Genomic DNA, 25,049 nt, shown 5'->3' on the forward strand with positions numbered 1-25,049 from the left:
GCATGCTGCTCTGAGTAATCTCGCTCAGCGGCTCTTCTGGCAGCGAAAGCACCCGCCCAGCCCATAACCCCCCTTTGTGAGCCACTGACACCGTCTCTCCCCCGCCACAAATTTCACGCCAAGCTGTAGTCAAAACTTGGCAGCCTCGTTGTGAGGAATCAAGCTGCCTAGACCACCAACAGGGACATCGCTGATACACAAACACTGCTACGCCAACTTTGCATTTTGTCACTTGATAAAAACTTCTAAAGTGGTACCATAAGAGCTTTCTTTAGGCTTGTCATAGCAGAACCCTTAATGTAGAAACGTCTATGTAACTGCCTACATCCAGCTGGCATGTTGGACCAACAGAAGAGCACTGACAGATATTTACTGACTGAAACTGAAGTACAGGGAGAAAGAGATAACATCAGCTTACATCTCACCTCCTTTAAACTTAATTTCGGCCATCAAAAGATGGAGCACTCTCGAAAAGAGAAAAAACAAAAAGTGGCAGTCGCAGGCGATCACATGCACTTGAAAACCACTAAAAATAATAAGAAGCTGCTGCTCTAAAGACAAGATGTGTAGTGGACACACACTAAAAGGCTTCTACACTGCAGTGTCAGAGAGGACTAAAAGCAACAAACATCAAAATACGTCAAATAGCTAAAGCGGGGATGCTATTTGGTTGGTTGTTTGAAGATGCAGGTTTTCCCTATGATTCTACCACAAATGAATAGTGTGTGTCTTTTGGGGTGCTCAGGCAGGAGAGGCAAGAGCTCAATGGTTAACAAAGCCATATGGAAGAGAGATCGAGAGAGGGATGGAGAGCATAAAGATAGGGAAAGGCGTGAGCGAAGGAGAGGGTGAGAGAGTGAGGTTTGTTATTCTTGTGTTTACCTCAAAGAGACACATATGTACCTTTTTTTTCCTCTGACATGATTCTGGATGCAAAGAAAGAAATTGTAAAAGCACCAATTTCTGTACAAGCAGGTATGAATGTGATGCGATAAAATGTACAGAGAGCAGCATTCACACTCACTTTTCATATTGCGTGTCTAGCAAAAACCCATTTCCCTGCAGAAAGAGGCTCTTTTTCTGCTTATTTATTCATGGACGAAGACATAATGGTGCACATTCTCAAACACGCTCAGTTCAAAGAGTTTAGTAATATTGAGAAGCATATGGAGATATTGAAATTAACCTCCCCATTACATTAGGGTCAAAACTTCTACCGCGCAATAAATTCTCAATTACTTCTCATTTTGGCCCAAAGCATTTTGAGATATTCTTGACTTTTCAAATAAAAAGATGCCCTGCTGCAGATATGTCATTGATGAACAAGATAGTTTAACTGATTTAACTCAGGTATTGGACTGTTTCATAAAAATGGCTGTGGTGCTTCACTGTGCTGTATTACACTGTCTCCATTTAAATGGAAGCAAACTCTCTCTATATATATATATATATATATATATATTTATTAGGGATGCACCAAAAATTCGGCCACCGAAAATCTTCGGCCGAAAGTGGCCCAAAAGCGCATTTTCGGTTTTCAGCCGAAATACTTTTATCACCGAAACAACACGGCCGAAACAGCTAACTAGAGAGATCAGCTCCTCTGATGCATCTGTAGCAGACGTTATTCCTTTAATTGCAGCACTTAAGTGTCTTCTAAGCAAATAGGTTGAGACGGGCCGCGGAATGAAAACAATGAAAAGTACACTCTAAAGCCCAATTTCCACTGGGTCCGTCAGCGGCACGTTACGGCTGCGCCGCGGTCACCGGAGCTGATAGTTACTACTATAATCAATTAGAGTATTTCCACAGGGAGCGTGTCAGCAACGTCCCAGCAACGTCCCAGCAGCGGCTCTCCGCGCCGCAGCGCTATCAATCCGCAGCATTTCTATTTTTCACGGACACGTTTCTAACTCGCGACAAGCTAAACAGAGCAGATTGCACCAGACAGGAAGTCAGACACAGAATCGGCATAATAAAACTTTCGTCCCCTTTCAAAATAAAACATAATGCGCAGATCACAACCTCACATCCACATTACGTCATAACCGGTGACCCCAGGTCAGCAGTCAATCGATCAGAGGGTCTCGGAGAATTAGTCCGAGAAGCAAAGTAACCAGTTGTTTCTTGTTGTTGACTTTATACACCCAGTTCGCGGGATCTCGCGTTCTCGCGATTATCGCGTGATCTCGCGCGAATACTGCTGGCTCGCAAGGCACCGCTCCGCTTCTGCAACGCTCCCGGTGTGAGTTGACGCTGGGCAGACGACGGAGCTAAACTGTGGCGCAGCTGTAAGGTGCCGCTGACTGAAATGATCCAGGCTGCGATGGATGCGGAGAACCAGCTTGGAGACGGAGAAGCGTACAGCAGAGCGCAGATTTTGTGCATAAGTGTTCCAGATCATGACAATGAAAGGAAAGCAAAAGTTACTCATGGCAAACTTCAGTGAGTGACAAGTCATCCTACATTAGCAGCAGCACATGTACCCACGAGGAAAAAAATCTAATTAAAGTATAAGCTGGTGACAAGTTATGGATATTGACGCACTTCAAAGCTTTTCTTCTTCACGGATAGTTATGTTAAGAAATTAATGTTAACTGAGACTGGGAAAAGTGTCTTTCATTGAGAGAAGAAGATGAGTGTCTATACTGCAAAGCGATGTAGGGAATGGAGAGACTTTATACTTAGTTTTAATGAAGAACATCCAAAATACATGGAGGTAGTCTTGGAGACAACACCTCTGTTTTAACCCTGTTTTATTCCATTCCAGGAATAATCCCCCCAAACTCACATGTTAAACAAATACATAAATTAATAAAAAATATAATAAATATTTCAATACAAAATATTTAAATCCCCTACACCTGTAATCTAATTGATGGATTCAAATAAAGCATGTGGAATGGATGAAGACATGTGGGCACAAGTCGTTAGACCTAATACTCTGCCCAAAGTTAGAACTATAGCAGTAACGTTGGTTCATTTTATCACCAAATTATAATTCATTTTAAAAAATGCTTGCTAAGTTGCTTGGACTTTGTTAGACACTCAGTCAAATTATCATATTTATGCTGCACCTGTGCTTGCATCATTTCATTCCGTCAAACAAAGTAATTAGACTGCCAATCACACATCAAAGACAATACCCAGAGTAGAGTAGCGTTTCATATTTAGAGCATTTTAGAGCATCTTCTGTCAGCCAGAAACTATTTAAAACCTGATATTTAAAGCAGAGAATAAAAAGATGAAGGAACAGCACGGGAGCAATTAGCAGGTATTAATAACATTTGTAGTAGTTTAAGACCAATTACACAAAAAAAGCACAACTATGGAGGTACAAAATTCCCATGATATTCCAATGGAGCAGCAGTCAGACTGTGCGGCCCCACGATAGTTTACTTGCTTAGTTTGGCTCAATTCCTGTAAACCTATGTGATTATGGCATATGATTAGGTCATTTGTTTTTTCCATAGCTACTTACAGTTAAATCAAAATAGCCTGATATTGCTGTTTGACACACTTTAAACTACACCAAACACATAGAAAAAGGGATGTATTTGTTCCTGACTCTGGGAATGTGGCAAAAACAGTACAGCTCCCTAAAACTACTGTATCTCTGAACTATCTCATTAACCTAAATCACACATATTTATACATGATCTCCTTTTGATAACTAATGCAATAAATAATGTAATATTTATTCACTTCCATTCACTGAGCCTCCCCTGAAACAGATTGGAGCCCCCCTAGGGAGGCCCCCCTCTCACTTTGAAAACCTCTACAACAGAGATATTCAAATTGAAAAGACCATAGTGCAACAAGTGTTCCTATGGCATATTTAATGTTGCTCCAGGGCCATCGTCATCATGCAACTGACCAATCAAATTGTGATCTCATAGCTTTGTGACTCAGGGAAAACGACCAGAAAATACCAAAGTGCAGCTCCTTGCTCGCTCACATGCATACTATGTGGCAGCCTCTGCCATCAGTGTATGAATGCATGTGTGAATGTGGCATGTAGTGTAAAGAGCTTTGTGTGGTTGTAAGAGTAGTAAGGTGCAGACCTTTTACCATTTTCTACTCCCACTGCTGTCAAACTGTTTTTTCTGGCACTTTGTGCCACTGACAACCGCCATGTGGACACCAATACACTGTACTTCAAACTTTCAATGGAGCTGACGGAGCTGGCAAATAAAAATACATTAAAGTCACTGCTTAAGGTAAATTTTTACTGTAAACAATAATATTTTTAATAATACACAAGGTAAGAGGGTTTCTTGCACAATTTACCTCAGTTCTCTGATCATCTCTTTCTTATCCAAGCAAATTTGGTATTGTGACTGAAACGTCTCAAATCAAATCGATATTTAATCAAAAATCAGACCGGGACATTAGGTTCTGAGTTCAAAGAGAGAACTAAAATAATTACTGTAAGTATATTTAACTCATAAAAGTGTAATTTGGTTTAAATAAACAATTACCTACAGTCTGCAGCTAGCTGTATTTGCCAAGGATTAACTTGCATGTTTGTCCAATATGTTAAAGTTGGTCCTGTGCCATCATATGAAAGTTTTCATATTTATTTAAAGCATTTATTTTAAACTTAAAACACTTTTTTAAATTCAGACTTTCAGAGGTCCAGAGTATAGACAGCTGTGGACGGACCTGCACACAGCTTGACACAGCTGCACAAATTGTCCCCAGAATTGCATTCATTCACAGCCAGTTATAGGAGCTGTCAAAAAAAACAGCTAGACAAGCATGTGCGCGCACACACACACACCACACCAAAATTCACAGACCATTTCACAGCATCAGGCTTGATGAGAAAGGAATGCCTGTGTGTGCTAGAATGGTAAATATCAGAGGAAATTAGTTGTCCAGCCATGACAATCTGGCCATCTGTCTCCCACGGCAGAAACAGAAATAAATAAATCAAATAATAGGACAGAATAGATGGAGGAATAAAAGGAAAAACAGAAGAGACAGGTGATATCAGTCAGTGAAAGGAGACAATTAAAGCCTTAGATGCCAATATTTACAAGTACAAAGAAACACAAAGTGAACACAGGGAGTGAGGAACTACAAAGACTAACACAGCATATAATTGAAGGCAGTCTGACTGGTGCACAATGCCTTTCACCCCAACGGCCATCAAAGGGTAAAAAAAATAAATCACAGGGAACCTTTGTCTGAGCCAATTACAGTTTTTGGTTTTTATTGTTCTAATGGCAATAAGAAAAAAGTTATTTTACCTGTTGTTGCTCTCTCATCAAGCTGGCTGTGGTAGATAACTGGAAGTCTTGCAGCTGGGACACACAAATCCACAAGAGTTGCTCTACGGGAGAGGTGGATCTGAAAAAATACATACAACACCATTATCGTGTGGCTGTAAATGTATTCAGTGACATTAAAAGTAAGAAAGTCTCATGTATTAGGTTTGTGTCAACTGCAGCACGAAACTGTGAGCACAAACCTACACTTCACAGTAGCTTGACAAGAGTAACTTCACATGAACACAAACCAATTTTTACTTTAATAGCGGGCTTAAAGCTTAAACATGTAGCCTACTTTAGTCAGTAAATACTGCACATAGTGTTTTAACAGATACATGCATCTGCGCACATTTGCTGTATCAGTTTAATTTAGTTTTCAAAAAAAGCAATACTAGGCATTTATTCAATAACTCACCCTGGAATACATATAATGTAGACCCTGGTATTTATCTGTGCTGTACTGGCACTGACATTTAAACATGATATAATATATATATACTCTGTTTTTGAATGTAACTGCTTTTAACAATGTTTGTTTTTGTTGTTGTTTGTTTCTATGTTCTTATGTGCTCTCGACATTATTGAAAATGAGGGCTTGCCCTCAATGATCCCTCAAGATTTAAATAAAGGTTAAATTAAAAAAAGAATATTGGTTATAGTTACTTGTGAGAATAGTCTACAGCTCATAACATTCAGTTAGAAACAACAACTACAGGCCTCTCCTTTGTTGAGACAAATATTGGTGAGAATCAAGTGTTATCTCACATGCTAACAAATACATTAAATAACTTTTTTGGTAGTGGATGTTCATTTACTCTACAGGAACTGTAAAAGTGTACCTTATGGTGGTGATGGATGAACTCCTAATGATATGAAACAGAGCCGATAGCTCCACACTTCACTTCATGATGAAGTCCTTTCATCTGTGTCGGCACTGTTTAGCACTGAGCTCCCCCGAGCTGATCTGTCTTCACCGAAATGGAGTCTGGACTTCCCTGAAGGCCAAGTTTAAAACACAATTTCAGCCCTACATCCACAGAGGAGCAAAGTACAAAGCTAAAGTTTGATGAGAACAATGACATAAACCAGCATTGCTAATGTACTCTAACTATGGGTGTGTCGAGATCTCGTACCACGAGATCTCGCGAGACGAAACGCAACGATATTTCTCATCGACGTGAATTTTGTCTCGCGAAGCTATAATTAAGGGGCGCACCAAAAAAAGACGATCGGTTTTCTATCACTCATTCGCACGTCATGTCTTCTTTTTATAATGTCACGTGTGGATCATTAACCTTGTTGCAGCTTCTACCTGCTGAGAAGATCTCAGTCAGAAGTAGGAGATGAGGAGAGGAGCAGGTTGAGCTCAGGTCTCTACACTGAAAGCCTGAGGTAGGAGGAGCAGGGAATCTAGCGCAGCTATGGAAGCCTAATGATGCAAAAAGTAAAATGAGTCACATTACCAAATTATAACTTGTGTATTTATGTGATACAGGATTTGTGCAATTTACTTTTATTTCTGTGTTTTTTTATGAGCAATATGTTATAATTTGTGATAATTGGATTCTTTATTTAATTTATATTTATATATTAGAATTGTTTCTACTCTTTACAATTTACTTTTTAGTATTTGTGATTGTATCTAACTTTTGTATGTATGGTTGTTACTTCCATAAATACCAAAATTATCCATCTATAAAATATTTATATGGGGAAACCTTTTACAGTGCTGCATACTGCATATAATTATATATTTACAAAGTAGAAAACAGTGATTCATTACAAGCTGATTAGTTCAAACATTTCAATTCAATTTCCATTTTGTGAATTTTAAATAAAAGAACAGTCATTCCTCATTGAAGTTTTCTTAAAAATATAGTTAAAATCTCGTCTCGATCTCGTGAACCCAATATCTTGTCTCGTCTCATGAGCTGAGTGTATCGTCACACCCCTAACTCTAACTTTTAACAGTTTTAGCCGTACTCCTACACTTGTTTGGCTTAGACTGTATTCTGACTTATAGTCTAGCCCTGATGATGCTATCCAGGTTTTTCTAGAAAAACAGTACTACTCTCAGTGGAATTGGTAAACTGGTTAAACAAAAAGAAACCAATAAATTCAGCTTTAGGTTGGATTTATCTTTCATAGACTCAGAGGTCCCAAGAGCTCATCTGGAAACCCAGTGTATCACCCCTGCAGCAGTCACAGAGGTGCAACTGGCTCCCATGAGAACCAAAATGGAGTCAACACACCATTTCTGTGGAAAACACTCAGAGGCTCAGAAGCTTTTATCCTCTTTACCTCAAATTCACGGTGTCTTTAAGAGCGATTCTTCCACAGCATTTCTCACACATATCAAACCATTATCACTGCCAAGGTAAACAGCAGGAGCTAAGCATTACACCAAGCTGGTTTCATATTCTAAAAATCACATCAAGCCCACATTCCTTCACACCAATAAACACTAATAAATATTGGAACATTGAAAGGATTAAAACCTGTTTATATTAACAATGAACCAACAGAAACAAGCTTTCAAAGTTACCTCCTGAATAGCTTAGTCAAAACTTAATGTAAAAGAAAAACCCTTTTGATGGACATTTACTGTAACCATTTATAAGAGTCAGGACACATGTTGGGAATTTCATCTTGCCTTCCCCAGGCTTATCAGGACATACACTTCTGCTGCTCTAAGAGCAACCTGATGACCCATTTCAGGCCCCAGCCTCATCCAGTTCCAGAGAGCATATTTTAAAACTCTGCAGATTGGTTTTTTGGCCACCAGAAAATTGAATTTCTTTTCATGGATTTTGGATTTATTATGTTTGACAGCATGATATCTACATTGTGTCTGCTTAAGCTAAATGGTAGTGGCCCCACTGGTATGATAGCAGTTTCTTCTGAATGCCATGTCCTGCTCAGCAGTCATCTTCACTTATCTAACTCCACTAGTTTTAATATAGTTATATCAGAAAACGGTTCCACTCCATTCTCCGACTTCATGCACAGTTAATCCTTGAATCCTGTCCTGACCCAAGCAAAGAGGACATCTACATTGGGCTAAACAAAATTGGCTGGGCCAGCTGGCTTGATAAACCTCATCTGAACGCCATGGCCGGCTCAGTTGTCCAACCACTACCACTCTATTAAACAAAGTCCTTAAAAGGTGCGGTGTGTAGAATTTAGTGGCATCTAGCTAAACTTGGGAGAATGATATATAAAATTCATAAGTATGTTTTCATTAATGCATGCCATGTTTAGGTGTAATGTTTCTAAAGTAACCCACAATGGACAAACCACACACATTAAGTTAACTAGCATGTCAAGCTAACTAGGGAAGGAAAGGCAGCTTTATCTATATAGCACATTTCATAAACAGGGGCAACTCAATGTGCTTTACATAAAAACAAAATATCAGATGATTTAACAGTAAGAATTGGAAGCATAAAATCATAGTTAAAATAAATAAATCCCAATTACCATTTTTTTAAAGTACAATTGAACAGTAACAATTGGAAACATTAAAAAATACAATAAAAAAGAACCAAATCATAATAAAAATAAATCAAAGTAAAGAAAAAGGTAGACTAAAATAGAGCATAAAACATGAGTGCTGCATAAAATAATGCATAAACTAGCATGCTAACAGCATACTAAGGTAACAATATACCAACTGAGCCACCGACTGCTGAACAAATTATCCACCAAACAATGCATAAACTAGCATGCTAACAGTATACTAAGGTAACAATATACCAACTGAGCCACCGACTGCTGCACAAATTATCCACCAAACAATGCAACCAAAACTCTTCAGCTTCCTCATCCTTGCAAGCAATAAACCATACATTTTTAACATGATGAGTTAACATAAGTTTAGGATTCAAGTACTTACATTTTCCACAGAACAAGGTATCAGAAATGTTTGAAAACCTGCATGGCACAAACATCACAGACAATTTGGCCAAACTGAGGAGGAGGGTTTCTGGCACTTATATACAGGGGGTTAATGAGGTTACAAGGGACAGGTGTGGGGGGCGGAGCTAGGTCAGGTGACTTTCAAGAGCGGGAAACTCAAGGGTGGTGACTGGTGGACAGATCAGGGATAGCAGGGCCTGGAAAGTTTCACACAGCATACAGGGCTTAATTTGGATCAGAAGCACAAGGGATACTGAGAAGAATAGGTAAAGAGGAGAATCTGTAGCTTGAGGGCAGAAATGTAATACTTGACTATACGTCCTGTATGCTGATTATTAAGTTCAAAGGTTCATTCTTTAATTTGGAACAGCAGCTTAGCAAAAGAAAGAAAATATTCAGGCTGCACACACATAAATCTTCCCCTTTGAGTACAAGTGTTACCTGCAGGTTGCCGGTTGTGATTATGATTGCCAATGAGTCATTCAATCATTAAGGTCCTACTCTCTGGAACTTTTATCTTAAAATCAGTATTTCCATTTTTAATAATAATGATACCTTCTTATTGTGTTCCCTTTTCATTGTAATACCCTTTTATTAAACATGATTTAATCGTATATGCTTACATATATAAATAATTCTTATCTTATATGTTCATATGTTTTTATCATGTATGATCTTGGCTTTGTTTTTTTCTTTTAATCTTGAAGCACATTGACTGTATGCCTGTCATATGAAATGTGTTATAAAAATAAACCTGGCTTGACTTGAATTGACTAATGAACTGCAACAATCAATACTGACACGGCAAGCCCATAGACTACACAAATACACACATAAGTACGGCACTGTGTTATTCAGGGTTCAGTACACACTTTCACATCATTTAAACAGCTTCACGCATTCCTCCATTAGCTAATTCAGCATGTACAGATAAATAATCACCTGTCCATTTACAGTAGATAGTTAGGCAGGTAAGCATACATCAATTACTGTGCAGTGATACAAGAAATGGTCTTTACCTTAATGTACTGGGCCTTTCTGCCTGAGCAGTGTTTGGAACAGATGTTGAGTGTGCAGGATGGTTCAGCAGTGATCCATTCTCATTCTTACTCATTCTTCATTCTAGGGTCATGCACTGATTTCATGGAGGTCAGCTAATATCCTACTCAGCAGGGTGGACTACTCTACATGCAGGAGCTGGTATTAGGACCAGGAGCAGGAGGGATATACTGTACCTCATTCTAACCGAGGAAGTGAGGATGTTTATTTAGCTTTTAGTTTGCCTTACATAATGCTTCTTTTTGTTCAAATGGCATTGTTGTCAACTGCTAAATTAGGGTTATGAACTTTCATTAGCCATATATTGCAGTTATTTATATGATATTGAAAGTTTGTATTTAGTATATAGACACGTTGCCATGCACAACAAAACAATTTTGACATAGGAAACAGGATTTGGACTTCTCATAATACTTAATAAATACATAACAACATCTCTGATGAAACTCAGGACTGTTCCTGAAGATGGCTTCTTTATCAAAAAATGATTTCACTGTTTGAACTGAGTAACAGCTTATCTGTTTGACTGTAGAAAAACATGGACGGTAAATTACAGTTTGATCTTAACTGATCCTGTCACCTCTATTTGGAGATACACGTATCTTCCCTGCTGTTGTATAATGGCTGCAAATATTTGATAAACATAATACTTCATATGAAATCAGTTTACATTTGGTGACATATGAACAAAATCATTGGTAGGACTGTTAAAGACCCTATCGTCATTGAATTTTGATGCATATGTCAATCTGTAATAGATACACTGTAGAGCAATGTCAAATTGGATAAAGAGGGTTTCCACAGTACCAAACAAGACTAGGTCAAACCAAGTAAATTATTAGACTTTGTATGGGTAATACATGAAACTGTTACAGTGTGTTTACAATGTGAATTCCTGGATATTAAATGTTCATCAGCAATTTTCTGTTGTTGTGTCAGTAATATTTGTTGTAAAAGTTGTTTGAAAAAAACTTTGCTAGCCATGCTAAATAGCTGCTAGCCACTGTGCTAGCAGGTAAAATTGATCCACCATGTCTTTTTCTATCCATGAGTTGATGCTCCAGTCAGTGTTGGAGCCTTTGTGTGGAATACTTCGGTCTGTAAATGTCTTTTTAAAACTGCGCTGTGCTTGAAGACGTATGTGGAAACTCCAACAGGCCCATCTGGGCTGGCTGACCAATGGTCTGTCAGTAAGTCAGTGACGGCATTCAAGGTCATGGTGCTCCAAAAAAACACTGCCGATCCCTGTATTTTCTCTGTCCCCCACCTTCACTAATGCACAGAAAGTAAGAGTTCATATTTTAAGTTAAATTATTTTCAGGTTGTGTCTGATTCATTTTGAAAAGCACACTGTGTAAGAGGCCCTTTAGAAATATATTAGATCACATCGAACATGCACATTGAGAAAACAGAGATAGCGTATTTCTCTCCTACACCATGACATTACCACGCAGTGGGACACAATAGCTCTTAAACCCTTGCAAATAGCGCAATTACTCTGAAGTACCAATCACTGGAAAGTGACGCATATACCATCATGCATAATTTACCTGTAGTAGTTAGACTGGCAGGGGATCGGAATTAAGTTAGAAGATATAACTCAAAAATGCCTGTGACAATACTAATATCATCCAACACACAGATTCTATGTCAATAATAGTCATTTATCACTTCACCTAGCAAGGTGAGATGATTTGCTCATTGTTTGACTGATTATGCAACCATGACTTGTCCATTCAAGAGCTTTGTGAAAAATGAACAGGACTTCTACAGTATGTACAAAGCGTGATCCCCAATACAATCTCTCCCAGTAATGAGGAAAATAAATGCCACCTAATTAGATGATACCTTAATGTCGTCTTCACTTTCTCTGCATCTCTTTATGTCTCTCTGAGTATATCATTCTTGTTCAGTCTCTAATGACCAGCATCACATAGCTATGATAGATGGATTATATCAGTGTTGGTAGTTCTCTCCATCCCCAATTTTTCCACCCCCAAACCCTCTCTCTTTCACACACACACACACACACACACACACACACACACACACACACACACACACACACACACACACACACACACACACACACACTCTCTCTCGTTCTTGATGATGAGTGATGGAGTAGGTCAGTGCTGGTACAACTCTCCTGCTCTGTCACTCATTAGTATCCTCTCCTTACTTTGTGTCTCGATTTCTCTCACGTTATGATAGATGGGTCAGGGCAGAGCAGCTGCTTGCTAATCAATCTACCTGTCAATAAAACCTGAAACTACTCTCAGCTGCACAGTGCAGCCGGTGTGTGTGATGGTGTGTGTTAGAGTATGTGATGGATATTGGGAGGGAACAGAGAAACTGAGTGTGCATGTCATTAACTGTTGAAAAAGCCCCACCCCTTTACTTTCTATTACTAGTCCTGATAAGCTTAATATGTGCTGTGATAATGGGGGAAGATTTACCATTAAATAGTCAAAATAATGAGTTGATATAATAGGTATCATAAGCAATATGAATAAAGTATAAGCATGAATTATTACCATATAGCAATTTAAGAACCCCAAACATCAACACAACACCCCAAAACCTCCTAAAATTAAACACAACACATTCAAATAGAAACTCCTGCCCTATGACAAAACCACTGATGTAACCATCTGTTCAAGAAACAAGTGCTTTCCTACCTCAGTCTTTTTTCCATAAACTAGATGGCTTGATCTCAGATTTCATCTGGAATAAAAAGCCTCCTAGGCTATGTAAACAATATCTGCAGAGACCAAAGCCACTGGGAGGGCTGGCCTTGCCTAACCTGAGGTTCTACTATTGGGCCATCAATATTAGGATTCTTAAGTATTGGCTTCAAAATGAGACTTTTGATCCTCCCCCAGCATGGTTAGTTATTGAGGCGAAATCAGTAAATCCTGTTTCTCTGAACGCCTTAGTGCACTCTCCTATCCACTCTTCCACCTTTCCTTACACTAAAAACATGATTGTCAAGACCTCACTTAGGGTCTGGGTCCAGTTTAAGCGCTTTTTTGGACTACAAACATTCTCTGTTTATGCTCCACTAGCTGCTAACCATGCTTTTCCTCCCTCCCTCATAGACAGTGTTTTTCTAAGGTGGATGAATCTGGGTGTTCGTAACTTTAGAGACCTCTATATAAATAATGTCTTTGCTTCTTTTCAGCAACTTTCAGATAGATTTTCGCTTCCTAAGCAACATTTCTTTAGATATTTACAAGTCCGCAGCTTTGTTCATGACACATTCCCTTGCTTCCCTGACTTACCTTCGGACTCGGCTTTAGATAGCTTTCTGACACCAATCCCCACTCTTAAGGGCTCTATCTCATATATTTACAATCAAATCAATCTTTTACGTTCAGGGTCTTTAGTCTCATTAAAGTCACTTTGGGAGGGGGACCTGGGGGTGGCGTTGTCAGAAGAAACTTGTACAGAGATTTTACGACGTGTTCATAAATCTTCTATTTGTGCCAGAAACAGTCTTATTCAGTGTAAACTTTTACACCGTACCTATTACACTAAAGCCCGACTGGCTAAGATTTATGATAATGTTACTCCAACTTGTGATAGGTGCCTCCAATCTCCTGCAAATTTGATACATACATTCTGGCTTTGTCCGTCTTTACATAATTACTGGACTGAGATTTTTAATACTCTATCAGAGGTAGTTGGGGAGGAATTAAAGCCAAATGCTCTGACCGCACTCTTTGGGGTTACTCACCCTTCTCTCAGCAAGGCTAAAAAAGGATGTATTTGCTTTTGCGACTCTGTTAGCCAGGAGACTGATTGTTATTAATTGGAAATCTGCAACTTCACCTTGTTATACTCGTTGGATTGGAGATGTTCTTTATTTTCTTAAATTGGAGAAAATCAGACTGTCTCTAACTAATTCATCTGATAACTTTGTGAAGTTATGGGGCCCATTCCTTCAGTTTGTTAAGAGGACGGATCTATTACTCGCGCCTGACTGATGTGACTGTGGCAGCTTAGCGTGGTGGATACGCTACCTTTGTCTGTTGTTATCACTGTCTTTCTCACTGACTTGACTGATGTACTTTTTCACTTTTTTTTTTTCTTTTTTCTCTCGGGGTGGGGGGGGGGGGTGGGGGGGGGGGGGGGGGGGTTGTTGGTTTTTTTTGTTTAGTTTTTTTGTTGTTTTTATATATATTGTTTGTTTTGATTTATTTTATTGTGGTTGTTCCAATTTCATGCAAGTTGTTTGGGTATGCAGCAATCCTTAAGGAACACCCTCTTCTGTTGTTTCTCCAAAAAGAAATGATGTGTACTTGACCCAGTATATGTAAATGTATATAATTGTATACATCTGCAAAACCCAATAAAAAAAGTTTGAAAAAAAGAAAAAAAGAAACAAGTGCTACCATACCAGAGCACACCGCTTCGGCATATGGAAAGATCCAAAGCTTGGTAGGCCTGCTACACCCAGTTACATTTTCTTAGCTATGATTGGACAATCACTGATCAGTGGCATGCCTTAGTAAAATGTTCAGTTGAATGCTTTGAGAATCTTGTGATGAGTTTGAATGTTATTCCTTAATGAGAATGTTCTTTAAAGGGTAAACATTGAATTAAATTCTAGCATAAATCTATTATTTAGGAAGTTAGAAAGTATCTTCAAAGCTGCAGTGTTTACTACAAGAAATTCTTTGAAGCCTTTTTTGTGAAATTTTGTGAAACATGTGCACTATGATTACACTACAGACTGCTTATTCACCACAATATTTTTCTGACACCTGAAGCTACTTCACTGAATAAGGGTTTATATGCAGAATGATAAATGGTAACCTGTCCTCAAGACTGAATGCCTTTGAATTTACAACCATGCAAGATTTGATATTGCAATCCTGTGTACCTTTAATTCAAGATAAGAAATCATATAGAGGCCCAATTTAGATGGCAGGAGATTGATGAGGTTACCCACAACTTGTGACTACAGAGTACACAAGGCTATTCTGTCATAAATCTACAGGACCTTCAAAAAGACAGCATCATTCACCAACCACCTAAATGTTACAGGAATATGTGAGTAACTGGGGCTGTCATGTGGACTCCTCCCATCACAGATGTTTGGATGAATAAGATGCCTCCACAAAGTTCAACAACAATTTCTGAACTTCCAGAACCAACTATGGCAATACCAGTTCTCCGTGAGTAATCTATCATTTTAGATATACAATTACGCTTATCCCTAGTTTCAGTATTGCTTTTACAGTATATTTCTAAAGTCTCTAATTTCATTAGCAATATGCCTATGAGAAAACTGACAGACCTATTGGTGGCCTCAAACATCCCACACAGTTTTGACACTTCCAGGTTTGTGTAAGGGAGCTCACACCAAAGGTTAGAAAGTGCACCTCAGCAAACCAGCGCATTATCCCTCTGAAGACTCAACAAAACAGCTGTATTCTGCTGACAAACAGGCAGTGCAATCATGCTATTATTGATGCTGTGAAATCCAGCTAGTTTAACCCTCATGTTGTCCTCGGGTCAATTTTGATCTGTGTTCTTTCACTGAACAGCCTGAAAATAACATGGATGGTCCCTTACTACGGTCCTCACTATTAAAATGAATGACCACTAATTTTATTGAATGGTAGGTGTTTTATAAAAAATATATAGCATCTATGGTCCTCCTGGGTCAAATTTGACCTGGCCAAAACAAGGTGGTGAAATGAAGCAACAACTGGGAATATTGGGACACACACACACACACACACACACACACACACACACACACACACACACACACACACACACACACACACACACACACACACACACACACACACACACGCACATGCACATGCACACGCACACACACTCAATTTCATAATTTCAAAGCTACAGGTGGGTAAATCTGACTTCATCAAAACTTGTGATGTGTCTCCCCCTACATGGGACATGGGCAAAAAAACAAACTCACACAAACAATATCAACACTACAGATATGTAAATGTGTTCTTACTGTATCAAACCTTTGATGTGCCTTTCCCTATATGGGGACAAAACAACAATAAGTAAACAAATGGAGGTTATAAGTTCAGCTTCCTTGGGGTCTTTCACATTTTAGTCTGGGGGAGCACAATGAAGAGGCGCTATACTGTAGTAGAGACTCTTGACTAGATTTGGAACCCTCTTGAGGAGGAGAGCCACCAGGAAGAAGAAGAATCAGAGGTAGAGGACGACACTTCAACTTATGAGGAAAAGGAATCTGCTGAAATGGAAGATGGTTTCCAGTCAAAAGATGGACATTTGCTATACCAGTGTATATAGCTATAAAAAGATGTCAGCCTGTTGGCCCCTGGTGGTCTGCCTACAACTCCTTTGTTCTGTGGACTGAGGTCAACCCAGCCTGGAAGCAGGGGAAGTGCAACAGGAGGAGGTTTTTTTCTAGAGGAGCTAGGGAGGGAACTAATGACTACTCTCATAAAACAACACCAGGTTCTTCCCTGAATGCCAGATGCTGCCAGCTTGGTTGTGAATGTGCATGTCCTCTACCTCTGCAGCATCCCCCTCATTTTTTACTCAAAAATTAGGTATAATTTCATGTAAGTTTGTCCTATTGACAATACATTCCCAAAATAAGTGTAAAAAGTGTGGTAATGAGTTGAAAGAAGTTGTCTAAAAAGTGTAACACAGTATTGGGTGATAATTTACCCTTATGTTTCATAAACAGTCAAACCAAACCAGGTCAATTTTGACCTGGGAGGACAAAAGTTGCATGGTCGACAGAAAGACGACAAGCGGGTTAAACCTGGCCAGGTTGGTCATTAACTGGTCATGCTGACTGACCTTCAGAGCAGAACTGTAGACTGACAGGTGCGTTGGAGAAGACCACAGGCCGACTATATGAGAACAAAGAACTCCTGCTTACTGTCTACTTCATTTGCATTTAGAGTGGACGTATTGGGATCAATGTTTCAATTTACAGACCTTCATCAGGTTATTTCTAATCTTCGAACCTCTGCTTCAGTCCTGAATGTTTTGAGCCAAGCTCTGCATATCTCTGGCCCTCAAAACTGGTATTTTAATGTAACAGAGGGGAACTTAACATGGAGCTTCAAAGGGAGGAGGAGAAATATGGTGCTGCACTAACAAGATGCATACAGGCCATGGATGTATTACAGACAAGAAAGTTACTTTTTACATTGAATGGAGCACTTTCCAGTGTTTCAGGCTTTCCTTCACATTTCAGCACATAGATTGATTCATAATGAAAACTCAGTAGAGCGTGAAAGCTTTAGTTTGCATGTCTTTAGTCAGAAGAGGTGTGCATAAACAGAGCTCTCCAAAATCACAAACCAACTCTCAAGTATTTTGTCTCCTTTTTCTAGTATCTCGCGTCTATAACATAATCTACTGAAATGTCCATCAAAATACAACTATTAATGTGACTCAGGCAGGTCTGAAACGTGTTAGAATAATGTCTGAACCTTACAATAATGTCGTTCAGGTGTCACTGAATGTATCTGGGATTTCACAGAAACATTAGTAATGATGTTCTGTTTGTTGTCAGATTATTCCCTTTGAGATTATTAAATACTTGCAGCATCACACAGCAGCTGAAACTTTAAGTGTCTTTAAATTGAGAGGGATGTGCACATTTATGCGCGCGGCACAGCAGCAGTAACTTCATTAACACCAGATAAGTCAGGATCTGACAGTAATTAATGTTCTCTGTTGTACTACACATCTACACAGACCAGCTGTTAAAACAGATTCCAGGTTTATACAGTAGAATTATTTGCAATAAAGCAGCACTTATGGATGAATCCTGAGCTCCAGCAGAGCTGTCAGAACATTTTTATGTTAAGTAGCAAAAGTCCAAGGGAAGCCTGCCACCCCATACCCAGTTGGTCCGCCCCAATGTCTCACTGAAGATTTCACCCTTTCCCAACACTGTCTCTGACTTTGATTTCTGTAACCAGGGGCGCCCAAAATAGGTCCTTCCACTTATCAACTCTACCCTTTCTTAATTGCTGTTCCAAGCTTTCCTTTCCAGTACATATGCAGTTAACAACAACTACAGCAAAAACTATGGCAGATTAACGACCGAAAATTCTTGTAATCTTTTAAGACATAAGTAGAAAAAGAATGCTCTTTATTTCTAGCTGTTCTAGCTACTGTCAATTTGCCAGCTGAAATGACATCTTTCACTGGTAAACGTTATCCAGTGTGCAAATTAAGCTAACATTAGCTCCATGAGTTGGTTGACAATGCAACTGGCTGCGTTTCCAGCTGACTGTTTTAAAACGAGGATCCTGTAAAAGGAAGCTACATAGCCTACGTGTACATTTTTACTTTAAACATCAAAATCTAACTGATATGTTTTATTAAATTGGCTGTTAGCTGCAGCTGCTGGAGTGTTAACTTCCCAAATCCAGTAAGGAGCAGGAGCTTCTATTACCCTAAACTCTGACTAAATCCACAACACAGTGGATGTGCTAGTTGTGAACCAGGCTTCTTTTTTTTCAACATAACCACTAACCTCATAAACTGATGTAGTGAGCTAATGATATACTCTTTGGCTTTGCAAGTAATGCTGTTGTTATCTAATTAGCCAGACATGCTAAATGTAGTGGCTTAGGGCAGACAAACACATTGTTAAATGAATTTCTTTTTGTATTTTCTGGCTCAGGAAAGGGTTTAAAAAGACACCACTCTACAAACACTTTGTGTACCAAGCATCGCTCTTATTACAGCCCCATTCACATAGCCGCAGCATGTGGAGAAATCTAATGCATGACAAGCCTGCAGTGCCAAGTTACGGTTGCTAAATTATAATAGGACAGATGCTTTTTGGGTTAAGTGAATGCTCAATTGCCCATCTGCCTTTGAGTGAAAATTTCCTTTCTCATATTGTGATTGGTTACCACATCATGACGTTTGCTTTTTTGCTCTTCTTGTCAATAATATTCAAAAGCCTAGAAGTATTCATTTGTGTGAGTGACTTTATATCAAATGATTTTCACCTTTGAAAATAAAGGGATTCTTTCCTGAAAAGTGAAAGATGTTTTACTTTATAGGTGAAAAAATACCAAGATAATGAAGCCGTACAAGAAAGACTGCCATTAATAACAAGCTTGTTATTGTAGTCTATCCTCAGTCTGCCAACATTAACAAATGAAAGATATTCTTGACATATTTCTCTAATGAGATGTGATTCTACTGCATGTGTGTGCTTGTATTCACACATGGGTCCAGTAATCCTGTATCTGCTTCTATCTGTCATCTATTTAAATACATAACAGCAATTAGAAAGCAGATTAAATACTTTGGAGTAACCACAGAGAAAGAAGGAGATGCTGCATAGTGATGAACAATGAGAAGGATGTGGAATAAAATGACTGAATGAAAGGCCATGGAGGAATAATAGGAGTGTGTGAGGAGTGTTGGGGTGCTGTGTCCTTCCTGGATGAACTTTGACCTCCTTTCCTGTATTTTTATAGTTGCCCTACAATCTTTTAAGGTCATGCTTCAATTCAGTGTGATTTATTGGCATGAATGCTGCATGCACTTAATTTATCATGACAGAATAGGAATTCATCATTCACATTTCACTGTGCTGCACAAGGATTTCAGCTCCTAGCTCTTTGTCTGATGGCAATTTTGAACAGATACATTCATGAAGTTACTTTCACGTCAAAAAATAGGGTCCATGAAGGGATTTGATCAAGACTATACACAGACTTCTCTGCATTTTTAACTCCATTAACCGATCCTCTGTGGAAGTAGTCCTGACCAAATGTCTTCAGAAAGATAATAAATCCCATTAATGTAAGACAGTACGATATAATATCATATTCCATTCTAATCTTATAACTCTGCCACACAGAACTGACACTGTAGTGCATCATTTCTATGTACCATTTAGTTTAAGAGCTGTTCTTCTTGACAGTAATTATATAGTAGCTGTCAAGTTTAGCCCTGCTTAAAGACCAGGCTAGATACTGTTGGGTTGAGTTTCAGAGTACACATTTGTGCCACTCTATTGTCATATCAAACATGCTTTATATTTGTGACCTTGTCAAATTTGAAATTCCAGTCTGTTGCCAATATGTAAAATCTGCGTTTGACCTCTACCTGCAAAAAACCTGCAACTAAAACATTAACTCATGTTCCAGAGAGCTTTCTGTTCTAGCAAGAAAACTGTTGTCTGTCATGAAATGAGACATGTCCTCACACAAAATAAGTCTAATGGGTCAGTAGTCTTCCATCACTCAACACTTGGTTTGTCATGATTCTCCAAATCAACTATTCAACTTGACTTTTGATTTTAAGGTCAGTATTCGATACAATTTAAACATTTTAGGAGGTTGGCTTTTTACAGGTGAGGAAACTAAGTTTAAGGGTTGCACTTTTTAGACAGTTCCTGAGTGCTCGTCTTACAGCTGGATGTACAGAGACCAATGTTATTTGTCCAGCTCAGACAACGGTTAGTTTTAGTGAAAATTAGGTTGCAGCTCCTTCTCTACCTTACCAGGGTAGGAACGAAACATTGCTTGTGTTTTAACAAAGTTTAGCTTCTGAGTTATTGATCTGGCAAGTTCGAGTGTGTCAGCACCTCGAAGTTTCCTTGGGCAGGATACTGAATCCCAAATTGTTCCCAATAGCTGCACCAGTGGTGTGTAAGCATGTGTGTGTGAATGTGAATTTTTTTTAGATCCTGATGATGTGTGAATGGGTGAATATTGACATGTAGTGTAAACACTTTGAGTGGTACTATACAAATGCAGTCCATTTGTTAGTATAAAAAAGAAAAATATTCCATTTAGCGATGTTTTACAGCAGCTTTTACCTAAACAATGAAATAAAAAGTTCTTATTATGAGTCTTTGGCAAAGGCTTTCAAAGTGTGAATCTCAGTTTTATTACTGAGGTCCATAATGGATATAACAGCAGAGGATGGGGGGTAAAGCAGGGGATAAAATAACAGTAGAAAAGGGCAAAGGTTACCACACAGGAATAAAATGCTTTGCAAAGTGTTTGAGGCACAGTGTGTATGTGTCTTACGTGTTATGTACGTATGTATGCTAAGGGCCTGAGGGGGGATTGCTAGAGTCAGTGAAGTGTTTCATCTAAAAAGGTACATTTTTCACCTGTATTCCGCAAGGATATATCTGTGTGTGTGTGTGTGTGTGTGTGTGTGTGTGTGTGTGTGTGTGTGTGTGTGTGTGTGTGTGTGTGTGTGTGTGTGTGTGTGTGTGTGTGTGTGTCTGGTTAGAAAAATCAGATTTCCTATTTCATTGAACATCACTGTGCTCTGCTAAAAGCATTGCTGCACCAATTTCCTTGTCAGAAAAATCTTATTGAAATGAACAGAATATATAAAATTGATAAAGAATATAATTAAGTGGTAAGTAAGTGGTTATTGACATGTAGAAGGGCCACTCCTCAGAACAGCTAATCTATGTCTTGAGCTAATGGGATGTAAAACAGTTAAAGACAGCAGGCTTTGCACTTCTAATAATTTGATATTTCTGTAATTTGGATATGTTCATTTGCATATATATATATATTTAAATAACTGGCCTCTTTAAGATTCTGATTTAAGTGTACTGATGCTTCTGGCAAAATTGCCAGGCAATATTGACTTTAGTTTTTCTCCAAAGTTTATTTTTTGTCTGGTGGTTAACTCATATCGTCCATCCTCTTAAAGGTCAAACAGGGGAAGAGAGAGCTACAGACAATAAGAGGCAGAAAGAATGAGAGGAGATTACAAGAAAATGGTGAAAACAAGCACAGCAGGGTTGGAAAAATAAGGAAAGTGAGTGAAAAAGAGAAAGCCGGTGAGAGGCATAGAGAGTCAAATTAAAGGGATTAGACAGCTCATTCCCCCTTAATTCCCTTATCACCTCCTCCCACAGTGGATTGGGTTGCCACGGCAATGTTTACATGACCCCATATCCTGCTGAAGCCATAACAGGCATGGCCCACATTATTCTAAATCCCACGTTTACCTGGCATAATCCCTCTCAGACAAACACTCTACAGCCTGCTACCTGGAAGTCTGGGTCGGCAGCCTGGTGGGGTTGTAGGCCATTTATTGACTGAGGAAGAAGACCCCATCTCCTTTCTGATGAAGGAGCTGGAGAATAAAAACAATAGTGTTTGTCATTGGCGTGACTGAGTCAACACAGGTTATCTGACTCTGTGGTGTGCAATTTTCATCCTTGTTGGTTTGCTTTCACCTTGTGTGAGCGTAAATAATTTGCACTGGGATGTAACACCTGCAAGACTTAAATCAAGGGAAAAAGCAAGACCTGACAAGAAACTTTTTCTGCTTGTCTAATTTAAATTTGGATTACTTTGGAAGCCCAGTAGTTTTGTAGTTATAGTATTTCACCCCTAGTGTTTCAAACAGACTTCCTGATTGACCGCCCTCTAAGCCATGTCCCCATTATTTACTGTTGCTACACCTGTCGGGCCTTCTTCTGGGAAATTTACCACTCTAAATATTTATTAATTTTTGAAACAATGAATCCTTGATTTCAGACAAAGATAGACTAAAGCAGGCTTCTCATTTCTAGTCAGCAACTGACAATTTGGCAAGTCTAAAATGACAACTTTTGCTCATAGATTGTATGAGCTGTATCCGGCAACAGTGGCGGCTGGGCCCTCGTTCCAATTATCCAGAGAAGAAAGATAAAACATTCATAAACACTACTTACAAAGTAATTATGATTTTTTTTTTTTAAGCATATCCTTTCTGTGTCTCGTACTTGGTTCATTTCTGTGAAAATGCACATTTTCTGTGCGAGGGTTGCCAGTCACATGACTGTGTATCAGAGCCAGTCAGGGGCGGAGCTACAGGTGGCTTTTGTGGCTGAAGCCCAAAATGTTTGCTCAAAATCCCGAATCTATTAATAAAATAAAACAAATTGGTCACTTTCTGAACAGTGACTTCAACCAGCTGCTGACTTAATCTGGGTGAGTTTAAGAGTGTTATTAAGAAAGAAACTTCTGAAGACATTTTAGTTGAGGTAGTGTTAAAGAGTGAAATGCAACTAAAATGAATTTTATATGCTGTGTTTTCCTTCCGATCTAATTCCTTAATGTTATTTATTCATCTATTTCTATGTGCATTGTTTTTGGAAAATTGTTAATATGGACCAAAATAAATCATTACTACTAATGTTTGCTGTAGTCATAAAATGCAGTAAAATTACATTTTGCACATGTAAAAAATTGGCCCTGGCTCTGGGTGCTCTGGGTTTAACCCTTGACCTGTCAACTCCTAGATCATATTAACTGGCACCCCTGGTACCCTCCCATTCACTTGAATAAAAAAGTGTGCCCAAACTTTTGACTTATACTGTAGGTCCTGCAACTGGAATTATATGCTGACATGACTTTGTTCTCATATATGAGTGCTGCTGATTGATGGTTTGTGACACATTCAGCTACTTTTTCACAAACTTTGTGTAGTTTGTGTTAGCCTTATCACTGCTAGTAGCTGACATTTCTTAATGGAATATGCTTCATATTTGTTTAATATTTCTTTGTGTGGATTTGATGTGGGTTCACATTTTAATATGGTTTGATAATAAACCTACATAGAATTCAAATTTACTGACTGGCAGTATCTTATTGCTTGATTTATAAGTTGAATTGTCTATTTTTAGTTGTAGCACATCTGTCAAATGTTTGTTTTTTATAATCACTGAACATTCTTGCCTATTACTTGTCTGTTATTAATCTATTACATGTCCACTCTATGACATTCCTCTAATGAAGCTAAAAACTTGGTACAAAGACGTGTGTAGGTATTAATATTGTCCTGTTCAGCTGAAATGTCTCCTGTGGTTTGTACATCTCTTTGTAAAGGTGGTATTTTTACTTGTTATGCATGCAAAGGAACACAGAGATGGAAGAAGATTTGAAAGGAAGAAGGCAGTAAGTAATGTGCAGGGAAGACACAGTGCATAAAGCCTTGGGAGGCTATTTACAATTCAAACAGGAAAGACACAGAAGGTTATGAACAAAATGTATTTATTAGAATACACAAGTTTTCTGTATTTTTAGAAGGTAGCTCTGGGTCTGAAAAGTAAAGCCATTACTTACTCTCTCAGTCTCTCTGATGGCCCACATGGTACAACACTGGCTCCAAAGAGAGGTCCAACTGTATGGAAGTCTATGAGAAAAAATGACCTTGCTATACACTTGATATATTACCTCCAGTAAACACTTTCCTAATGAGTTTATGGTCTCAATCGCTAGTTTTGAATCTTATTCAATACAGCATGATCATTTTGTAAATTGTGGTCCCATTCATTTAAATTTGGCAATAGAGCAGGGTATGGTTTGGGGTGTGGTTAAGTTGTGATTGACGAGTTGCTGTCTTGGCAACAACATTCGTTAGATAACGTAACAGCATTTGATTGTACTAAGAGACCATCTAAGGAGCTGGATGCTCAGTTTTTCAGTTAAGTACATATTATTGGTTTTTCACAAGCAAAAATTTGCATTACCACAGTTAACCACAGACTGGAAATGCACCATGCTAACCACGCTAGCAACCAGCATTAAGGTTAGCTCTAACCTGTCACAGCATTTAAATGATCAACCCCAATGATGAAATGGTACCTTTACGTTTTATAGACTCTACATATATAGATGTGACCTTTGGGTGCAGAGCGGTGCACATAATGAAATGATAAAGACACAACTCAGGTTGAAAGCCTGCACAAACAACACATACTTTAAGTGTAACAGACTGAAAGTAAGTGGCTTCCTGCTTGAACTTGTGCTTATCGAGCTT

The sequence above is a fragment of the Scomber scombrus genome, chromosome 19 (genome assembly GCF_963691925.1).
Source record: "Scomber scombrus chromosome 19, fScoSco1.1, whole genome shotgun sequence".
Classification (NCBI taxonomy): domain Eukaryota; kingdom Metazoa; phylum Chordata; class Actinopteri; order Scombriformes; family Scombridae; genus Scomber; species Scomber scombrus.